Source organism: Amblyomma americanum, chromosome 1, assembly GCF_052857255.1.
Source record: "Amblyomma americanum isolate KBUSLIRL-KWMA chromosome 1, ASM5285725v1, whole genome shotgun sequence".
NCBI lineage: Eukaryota > Metazoa > Arthropoda > Arachnida > Ixodida > Ixodidae > Amblyomma > Amblyomma americanum.
Genome location: NC_135497.1, coordinates 279,652,876 through 279,664,122, shown reverse-complemented (window position 1 = coordinate 279,664,122; position 11,247 = coordinate 279,652,876).

Below are 11,247 nucleotides of genomic sequence, written 5' to 3'. Positions count from 1 at the left end.
CGTCGAGCTGACCCGGACATGACAGAGCAGAAGAAACTCCGGTACCTTATGCGAGGTGTCAAGGAGCAAATCTTTGCCGGACTGGTTCGCAATCCACCGAGCACGGTCGCAGAGTTTCTGTCGGAGGCAACCAGATCTTGCTTTTTGCCAGGAGCCTTGCTGTCGCCAGAGGAGTCGTTAATCTCGTCGACGGAGAAACAGAAGTGCTGATAACCAATTTCGGTGGTGCACACCAACATCTGAACGTGGGAACCGTTGTGGCTCACGTTGATGCCATCGCCCATGTCAGCAGCACACCCAGTATTTCCACAATGTCGTTGTCGCAAGAGCAGAGCCCAGTCACTGGTTTCACGTTCGACGTCAATCCAGCACTCTCCCCGACGCAGCAACAACAAGTTAAAGATCTTCTTCTGCGCTACGGCAACATCTTCTCGGTATCATCGTGTGTTGGACGAACTCACCTAGCGAAGCATCGCATTATTACGGACGATAACGTGCACCCTCTCCGACAGTCCCCCTACCGAGTGTCTCCCGCTGAACGCGACGCTATTGGCCGCCAAGTCAAGGAAATGCTCCGCGACGACGTAATTCGTCCTTCCCGGAGTCCCTGGGCAGCGCCAGTCGTCCTTGTGAAGAAGACGGAACATTGCGGTTCTGTGTAGACTACCGTCGCTTAAACAAAATCACCAAAAAGGATGTCTATCTTCTCCCCCGGATCGACGACGCTCTGGATCGCCTTTGTAGCGCTCAATACTTTTCTTCGATGGACCTCAAGTCAGGTTACTGGCCAATTGAGGTCGATGAGCGGGACCGTGAAAAAACAGCTTTTATTACTCCAGATGGCCTGTATGAATTTACGGCCATGCCCTTTGGACTGTGCTCTGCACCGGCAACTTTCCAACGCCTCATGGATACCGTCCTTGCCGATTTAAAATGGCAGACGTGTCTCGTCTATCTTGACGATGTTGTCGTCTTCGCCCCGACTTTCCAGAAGCATCTTCACCGCCTCGAATTGGTCCTACAAGCAGTAAGGTCTTCTGGACTCACGCTCAAAAATGAGAAATGCCACTTTGCGTATACAGAGCTGAAGTTCTTAGGGCACGTTGTGAATCAAGCCGGTGTTCAGCCTGATCCTGAAAAAACAACAGCTATTGCCCATTTTCCGCCGCCGCAAGATCTGAAAGCTGTCCGCCGTTTTCTTGGATTGTGCGCGTATTACCGTCGCTTCGTGAAAGATTTTGCTCGCATTGCCGAGCCGCTGACGCGCCTAACAAACTCGGACACACCTTTCACATGGGAAGCAGCGCAAGAAAATGCATTCCGCAGCCTTCAAAGCCTCCTGCAGGCGCCTCCCGTTCTGGCTCACTTCGACGTAAACGCCGACACGGAGCTCCATACTGATGCCAGCAACATCGGCTTAGGTGCTGTCCTGGTCCAGATCCAAGCAGGTCAAGAACGGGTCATCGCTTACGCAAGTCATTGTTTGTCACCAGCCGAATCAAACTATTCCGCTACCGAGAAAGAATGCCTTGCCATTGTATGGGCCACTTCGAAATTCCGACCGTACCTTTACGGCAAAAATTTTAAGGTGGTGACCGATCATCATGCCTTATGCTGGCTCGCAAGCCTTAAAGACCCGTCCGCTCGCCTCGTCCGATGGAGTCTGCGGCTCCAGGAATACGACATGACTGTCGTGTACAAATCCGGGCGCAAGCACTCTGACGCCGATTGTCTGTTCCGCGCCCCAGTAGATCCTTCTACCGACGCCTGTAATGATGACGACATCTTACTGACTGCTCTCAGCGCCTCCTGCCTCGCTGACCAACAATGCGCCGACCTCGAACTTCGAGACGTAATGGAATTTCTCAACGGCAGCAACACGACCGCCCCACACGCTTTCAGGCGCGTGTTGCCATCTTTATGCATCCGCAATGGTCTTCTGGTCAAGAAAAATTTTGCTCCAAACAATACGCAATACCTAATCGTCGTACCGCCTAGCCTGCGCAATGAAATCCTCCAAGCCTCCCATGACGAACCCACTTCTGGGCATTTGGGCATAGCCCGTACGCTAGCCCGAATCCAAGAGAATTACTACTGGCCTCGTCTCCGTGCTGATGTCACTCACTACGTCAGAACGTGCCGAGCCTGTCAGCGTCGCAAGGTACCGTCAACCAAACAAGCTGGGTTCTTGATGCCCATTAGACCACCCACAAGGCCCTTCCAACGAATAGGAATCGACATGCTGGGTCCGTTCCCACGTTCGAACTCTGGCAACAAATGGATAATTGTCGCGACGGACTACCTTACCCGCTATGCACAAACGTCAGCTCTACCCAGCGGCACCGCTTTAGAAGTCCCTAAGTTCTTCATGCATCAGATCGTACTCCGCCATGGGGCACCTGAAGTGCTGATCACTGACAGAGGCCCGCCGTTCATGGCTGAGCTGCTGCAGGAGATCTTGGTTTAGAGTCATACCGACCACCGCCGAACAACGTCGTACCACCCTCAAACGAACGGGTTGACTGAAAGACTGAACCGAACCCTTTCTGACATGATTTCCATGTACGTCGATATTGAACACAAAACGTGGGACGAAGTGCTTCCTTATGTCACCTTCGCCTACAATACGGCCATGCAAGAAACAACGCAGATGTCCCCATTCCGACTCGTCTACGGCCGTGCAGTGACGACGATGCTCGACGCAATGTTACCACATCTGGACGACTCTAGCCTTCACACTGATACCTACACGTTCCTGGAACGCGCCGAAGCTGCTCGCCAACTGGCCAAAGTTCGAATTCAGGACCAACAACTTCGAGATGCAGATCGCTACAATCGGCGCCGTCACGACGTCCATTATGCGCCTGGCGACCGTGTGTGGGTGTGGTTCCCCATTCGGCGACGAGGACTGAGCGAAAAACTCCTCCATCGCTACTTCGGACCATACCGCGTGGTCAGGTCATTGGGCGACCTCAACTACGAGGTCATTCCCGATGGATTTCAGAAGTCCCGACGGTGCCCCGTGCCCTGAAGTGGTTCACGTGGTCCGCCTGAAGCCTTATCACGATCTGCAGCCTCGCCCACTAACCCCGTTCAGTCCTTCCGACCTCTCCACTCACTCCCAGCATCGGGACGATGCTTCTTTTTGCCGGGGAGTAATGACACCGCCCATTCATCGTCGTCGTTCTACTAGAACCACGAGAGCGCGGAATGCGCACGCGAGCTGGCCTTAGAAAAAGAAGCCGAAGTGTCTGGCTGCGAATGCTCCGCTTTTGGGACTGCTACTGACGTCCGCTGCAGTCACCTACTTTGACGTATCCAACCGAGCTGTACCACCCGTGACAATATATATATATATATATATATATATATATATATATATATATATATATATATATATATATATATATATATATATATATATATATATATATATATATATATATATATATATATATATATATATATATATATATATATATATATATATATATATATATATATATATATATATATATAGAAAGCGCAGTTCCGCACGCCTCTGCTTCATGACGACAAAAATAAAAATAACGCTGCTGTTTTCGGCTCGCTGCTCGAGTGCGAGTGGTCTGCTGCCAATAAAGATTGCATCTCACCTTTCGCTAGCCTCGGTTTTGGCTCACAGCGTTACTTATTCGGCTGCCTATCACAAGACTGAAGCGGATATTGACCATTCAGGAATGGAACAGTTAAATGTATACATGACATGCCCTACTTTATTTTTCTGTGCTTCCGTCAGTTCCCATTCTTCACAACAGGCCCCATGCTTTATCCAAAATAATGAAGACAAGAACCTATAAAGCAGGCTTAAAATCGGCGAGCAAAAGTCCTTTTGCGCCACGGTATCCCGATTGGTCTAAGTACTGCAGTCTTGCTGTGCATCGGGCTGACAAGATGGTACTAAACTCTGCGTCGTGTGCGAATTCAACTTCAAGGAGTAATTCATCGAACGGGACTACTCGTTGGTCATTGAAGTTATTTTTCTTTTGCCTACTAAAACATTTTCTGCGTAGCAGTACATGCAGTGCAAACGTTAGTCACGGAGTGATTTTCTGGTGCCGTCCGGAACTGCGATTCCTCTGTGGCCGAGGCCACTGCCAACCCATATAAGTGAACATGGAAAGCCTGTTATTACTCCCTCCGGCTTTGGACAGCTTCGAGATGTATCGCTTAAAAATATCCCCGCTCGTTCCTTGAGTGTGTGAAAATTGGCGGTGGTTTAGGTCTGGTTGAACCTGGAGTGACGATAGCTACAGATGGCCGTGGGGAACTTGCTGAGTTGAAATGCAAATGTCAGTCTTTCGCCGCTCCGTTTCTCTGGGCGGCGAAAGACTGACTTTGCAATACAACTGAGCAAGTTCCGCTCGGCCAGAGGTGGCGGCGTCGCCACGCTGAAGGCTCGAAATGCTACCGTAATGTAGCTATCGCTACAAAACAAACAAGTCCGGCTGACCTCACCTGGCTTTCCTGCAACTCAAGTCTCCGCCATAACAAGATCGGATGTGGGAAGCTTGTAAACCTTCATTTCATTCATGGTCCAGGCCCCCCTCCTCTCCCCCCCCCCCCCCCCTTTCGAAGAAAGAAAAAAAGAAACAGCGCGGGAAAGCGTGAGGGAAAAGGGAAAGTATCTCTCTGAGACACTGCTAGAATGCATGGGAACTTTCTCATTTCACTGAGTGCCAAAAAAAAAAAAATTCCCATGCACACTATTTACTTTATCTTTGCTCCTTCCCTTCAACTCGAGTATCTTCTTTTGGAATGTATTTCAAAGCCCGCCAAGGTAGCTCAGAAGCTTTGGCGTACGCTTATTGTTTCCAAGGTCGAGAATTCACCGCGCAAATGCACTAAGCATGCATTCTCTTAAAATAAATAGCACACGCTTACGTGCTGGCGCCAACATTTCGCGAAGAAAAATAGAAACAATCGCCGTTATGGCGTTTCAGGTTGTACCCAGGGCAAACAAGACACACTTATGGTGACTGACCTGAATGAGAGAAATATTACAAAATACTCCATACTTACCGTCCCTGCCGATCCTCTCTCTCTCTCTCTCTCTAAAGGATGTTTCGCCTAAGACTTTACGCAATTTTAAAAAAATAGCCTTTTTGAATTAGAAGACCGCTTTTTTAAAGCATATCATTGTCAGCGGTGCAGTGCATTAGAATACAGCTAAGACGTGCTAACTAAGCATGCTGGTCAACTAACATTAAATGGTTAACTTTTGAACTATTACTTTTAGGGTCCTTAGTTATTGAGAAGTGTGTAGCCCACCGCAAGTAATATCCATATCAGTTTGTAGAATTTCGAAAACACGGGTACCCTCGGCGCTTGAGTTCTTTTTTTAAATGGAGCCACTGGCGACACTAGTGCATGTATATAAATGAGGTACGAGTAATACCCCTGTATCACGGCATTCCTCTAAGGCCTTTCCAGCAAAGGCACCATTTTTCGCCAAAGGAGCGAAAGCTTAAAGGAGCAGCGACGCAACTGCATGGTGCAGCCCAAAGGATAAACTGTCGTTCAGGCTTAGCACCCGCTGCTGTGCTCGAGGCGGCTGAAGTGAGTGTTTTAAAAATAAGGTAGGGTATTCTGTTCATTTGTTGAGCTCGGACAATTTTTTTTTATTCAGATTGCTTCCTTAAAAGTACTGCAACAGCTACTCTCATCAGAAGCAGCAGGTTTTGTACGTGTATTGCCTTGGCCACCATGGGCGCTCGGTGTTGCCGCAACACTTTCACTGTCTTGAAATGTGAGCATAAAACATAAACACCCGTACAAAACCAGAGTCAGACACACCTTTCGTATTTAAAAAAAATGTTTTCAAAGATTTTTAGTTCTATCTATTTTTTATTTCTTTTACTTTTTGACGTTGGATAGCACTGCAATCGCAGGTTCTAGAAGGCCGCGCCTTTGGGCTCCAAAGGTGTCGGACGGGCGCCTTCGCCTCCAAGGCCCTTAGCGGCAAAGGCGCAACATTTGTGCCGTGTACCTGCACTCCTTTCGCCTTTGGATATAAGGAACTGATTCTCAAAGAAATTTGCGGTGCCCGTGTGACAGGGGTATAAGACATGTACTTAAATGGCCAATCTAGAAGCAGTGACCATAAGAACCATTATCTAAACGTCGACCTCGTTTCGCAAACGCCTTCCTGAGCTTTAGTGAGGACGGGGCCAGTGCTCGAAACATCCAAAGTTTGCGTAAACTCGGCGCTTTCTGTCATGCAGCCCAAATCTTCAACTTGCGAGACAAAGCACCACACCGCCGTGCGAACGGGACGGCGGCTTGTAAAAACTGCAGCATTTCTCCAAAAGCGCACATGACCATTTCTGGCGTGGAAATGGTGAGAGAGTCACTCGGAGCAAGCGGCAGTGGGTTCGCGCATGCCATCGACAGCAAAGCGAATCCATGACAAGGGGGCCTGATTGGCGGAGCGCAGTGGATAGCTTTGCCGCTTGTGAATCGATTCTTTCCGCACGCCAGCGGAGAAAGGGAGTACACGGCCCCTTGTGAAGCCCAGGAACGGCTGGGACGAAAAAGGCAGACAAACAGAGGTGTTTACAGATGCGCTCTAGCTAACACGCTTTCCTTTCGATGGCGCACCGAAGCACTGCGGCAACGCCCCCACCAAAGGTGGTTTCACTCGGCCGCACTATTTAACGCCTTCAGCGCTGCGGGAGGGAGCCGGTGCGCGACGAGCCCCTGGGAGACATAGGTCTGGCTTAGTGAGAGTCAGGGCCGCCCTTTTCTTTTCATGCGTGCCGGCAGAAAGCAAAGACCTCGCATGGCGTGGGTGCCCAAGGGACCTTCCCTACTCACCGGTTGGCTCGCAAAAGAAGCCGTGTCCCTTAGACACCGAACAAGGAACAGCTCCTCCCACGCGGTCCCTGAAGGCAGATGACACCCCGAGACAACCAAAGCGCCGGCTCCGCACATGTTTGCTTCTGTTCATTTCCTTTCTATCTTGCCTGAAAGATGCTGTGTGGTATGTGATGTGGTAAGTTAGAACAGGCAGACAAGCATCCCTATCGCTGTCTCTCTGCTTATATCGCCATGCCGAAATCTCCCTTCCTATGGATGAGACCCACGGGGAAATAGCAATGCATACTTCACCCCACTTTTTCCAGAACACCCCCCCCCCCCCCCCAACACGCACAAAGCTGTCCAGCTTCTAGCTTGATCACTTCCGTTCTTTGAGGCACAGTTATGCCCTAATGAGCGGTGCGTGTTCAAGGCGTTTCATCTCCCAGACCCTTTTTTTTCATCTACTATTATTCATCCGTAGCGGTTATTCGGGCCAGCCCTGCGCACAGCCAAGCTTCTTCATCTCCGGGCTGGTGCAAAGAGACCGTTTCCATTGTTACCCCTGATCGCACGTTCGTTGTCCAATACCGGACGGCGCGGCTCCCGCCAGGCTGCTCAGTGAACCATTGTCGAAGGCCGCAGTCACGCCGACCGCTTAGCGACGGTGCGGTAGACGCTTTGACTGCGGCGCGCCGAAGGCCCCCAAAGAAAAGAGGACCGGCTCCGGGCCGGTTCATATACGTGAATTCATGGAATAAGGCGGCCGGCTAGACCCGCTCTGCGTCTGCATCCAGGCAACGCCGCGTCGCCGCTGCCGCCTTCTCTGCGAACTCCGGTGGGGATCGCGAGAAAGAAGGCCGTGCCCGGCCACTTGGCAGTCTTTTGATCGCGGCGCGTCCCTCTTTTTCTGTGCAGTTTTGCTGCCTTTTTGCTTGTGTCGTTCTGTTTCATGCTACCTTTTATGCTGACTTTTCTTCTTTCCTGTTCATTATTTTTTTTTTTCAGGCTCCGCTCCCTTCTCTTTCCTGTACCTCTCTGCAGTTTCCAGGCTACCGAATTTTGACTTGGCGAAAGAAGGAAGGGCCATTTCCAGTCGCCCGTCTTCGCCTATTATTCGCCCCATATCTCAGCGACAAGAATAAAATGGCTGTGTTCGTGTAAAACTTTCTAACTTGCGTACATATTTTGCTGTAGTCGTTTTTTTTTCCTTCTTTTGCTACTTGGCAACGTTTTTCCGAGCAAAACTTGGAATGAAAAAATTCAACCGTGTGATGTTTGCTGCTACCCGCACAAAACGTTGGAGATGCAGAGTTCGCTCGTAGCATATTGAACATGGTGCGCAAAATTTTTGAAATTTTTAGAGTCAAACTTGTCGACTTAGCGCACTAATCAGCAAAAGCTGTTATTGCTATGGTTTAACCATTTTGCCCTTCCATTTGGTCGTGGAATCTACATCTTCGGCTGTAAGAGAAAGCCTATAGCCTTGCTCATGCGAATCAGCGAACGCCGATTTCTTTCTGTCATGCTAAAAGCTCCAGTTCGGTGGTGGAGAGGATCCCAGAAATTAAGACACCATATTGTAATGTTATCTAATATACAGACATCATTATACTCTGCATCCTTCAAATACTTTGTCTTGTAGACTGCGCTGAAATATTTCATTAAACGTACCGTACGTTCAAGCTGCTTGTCTTATGGTGACTTCCAATCGCCGAGTTGGAGCACTTCGGGAGCAACGTTTTCTTCTCTTTTTGGAGCAACTGTATTCCAAACGCAGATCTGAGCCACGGATCGCGTCTTCCAATTGTAGACAGGGATTGGTTGCCAAGCCGAGATTGCTCCGTGGAGCAGTCGGGACTGCTCCGCCGAGATCGGCGGAGTCGACCGGAAGTTTGCGTAACGTTCTTTTTCAGCGGCGCCCTCCATTTCCGGCGGCTTGTCGCGTCCGCCGCGCCGGATCCTCTCCGCGCTCCGTGGCAGACGATCAGCGTCGCCCGCCGCTTTGGACTCAAAAGTGAATCGTGCGAAAAGAGCGGGCAAGCGCAAGGAATGACGGGTACTTCCTCCAGCAGTTCGCGAGCGCCACCTACATGCTCTGGCCAGAGCAAGTGCTCTCCAATCGCAATTTCAGGTCGCGCGCTCTCCGCCGGATTCAGGCGCCCTGTCACAGAGGGTGCAGACTGCTCCGGGCCTGCGATTGGAATTCACCATTAGTTATTCTCGCAAAACTTCCAGAGCCCACGGTTTGCCATGATGTCAGTTCGATATAAATTGCGTCGCTCTTAGTACAGTGGGGACAGTGGAAGCCGTCTCTTGCTCATTATGTTTCTCGAGCGCGAATGTACTGTCGCGGTAAAAAGAAGGGCGAACAGCCCAGGCGCTCCGCTGTTTCCATTTCTTTTGAGCGCGCTTGTACCTTGGTGGTAAAAAAAAGGCGCTAGGGTCGTCCATGATTGTATCATTGACGAATCTAGCGTCTTTTTGATAGCACCCAAGTACAAGTGCGGTGAAAAGAAATTCAAACAGCGGAGCACCTAGTCGCCGCGCTGTTCGCTTTTTTTTTAATCACCGCTGTGCAAGCTTAACACGTGGTGCCTACCTTCAAAAACATCGCTGCCCGATGGACCATGCAGGTTTTGAAAGCCGCCGCTAACCTTTTACACCAAGGTAAGGCCGTTACTAACCTTTAAGAATGGTCTTTTACAGGAAAAAAAAAAAAACCTTTGAAGGTAAAAAAGAAAGGCCGAAAGGCTTCAATATTTCGCGCAGATCGAAGTACTATGAGACACTGCCAGCATTGGGTCAGCCATTACTCCCCAGTTGTGAACGAGGAATACATTTACAGCGATAGCTGTTAGTGCCACATCCTCGAATTGCGTGGGGTAGTGATGCATGGCGTAGGCAGAGAGGTGCGCGCGGGGAGTGGGCCAGGCGCATGGGAATACAAGCCATTTCGTCATTGTCTTTGCCGCTGCGGTGAAACCCTTGAGTGACCGCTTCCAGCGCCACGAAGATACCGGGCTGTGTGAACGAACAAGGTTTGCGGCGTTCATGAAATTGTGAACGGAAGCAGAGTCCCGCGAAGACCTATAGCTCGTCGTGCAGCCGAAACAGGGCTGCCATGCATGCAGCCCAGAGGGATCGGGACGCTGCACGTCAGCGGAAGGCTTCACATCACATGAAGTGTACTGGAGCTAAATGGCAGTGTTGAGAGAACAAAAAAAAAAAACGTTCGACAAAACTGCATAGGATGGATGGATGGATGGACGGACGGACGGACGGACGGACGGACGGACGGACGGACGGACGGACGGACGGACGGACGGATGGATGGATGGATGGATGGATGGATGGATGGATGGATGGATGGATGGATGGATGGATGGATGGATGGATGGATGGATGGATGGATGGATGGATGGATGGATGGATGGATGGATGGATGGATAAATGGATGAATAAGGCCGAACCCTTTAAATCGGCGGTAGCTCAAGCCACCTAGCCATGACATGAAATTTTACTCTTGTTTTGATTTTAGCCACCAATCAGCTAACCTGATCAGATAATCAGGAAGCTTGTTCTCGGCGCGCCAGCAAGCGAGTGGGGATGAAATAACAGCGGGGCGCTCGCATATCCTCAGCTGTCGTGTCAGCGCCGCATGATAAGCGAAAATGCCTGCGAGGAGCAGGCTGCAGCTTCCCCAGTGGTACATGATTCCTTCTTTTACAATAGCCAAGTGTTTTGGTGGGGCTGATGTCTGATAGCAAGGTGAAAAGTTGGGCTGGTCGGTGCATGATCTTGTGGCAGGAACAGCGCAGCACGAGACAAAGCGGCGGGACCGCATCGTGTCCCGCCTGTCCCTTCTTTTTCTCGTGCTGCGCTGTTCCTGCCACAATTTGATGTCTGATTTTCAATATTCCTCTACAGAATATTACTCTACGCCAAACATGTTCACCACGGTCCGCCACACGGCACCACCGTCGCGCTCGAGACCGAAAGTGACAACGCATGTTCCCTTCTCGGGCTTACGTATATATTCTAACAGCGGTAAGAGTCGTTTGACCCGAGCCTTGCAGTAGCCTCCGCCGTTGAGTTAGCACATCGATAAAGAGACGCGTCTCGTCGGGATTAAGGATGGCGTGATCGCTAGATCGCAAGTTCGAATTTACCGCATTCATGTTCATCACGACATCATTCGAGATACAAAGCTGCTTCTTCGGGATAAATGCCACGCTGCCAAATCCCAATGTCGCACTCCTGACGACGCGCGTATCCAAGAACACAGCAACGACGAGCTGCCGTCGCTGATGAAGACGTTGCCGTACTTCCGTGCAAGAAATTCGCCTTGTGTGCGTGCGCGGTTATTTCCTGATTTTTACGCACTTGCGTGGAATCTCGGCGTATGGA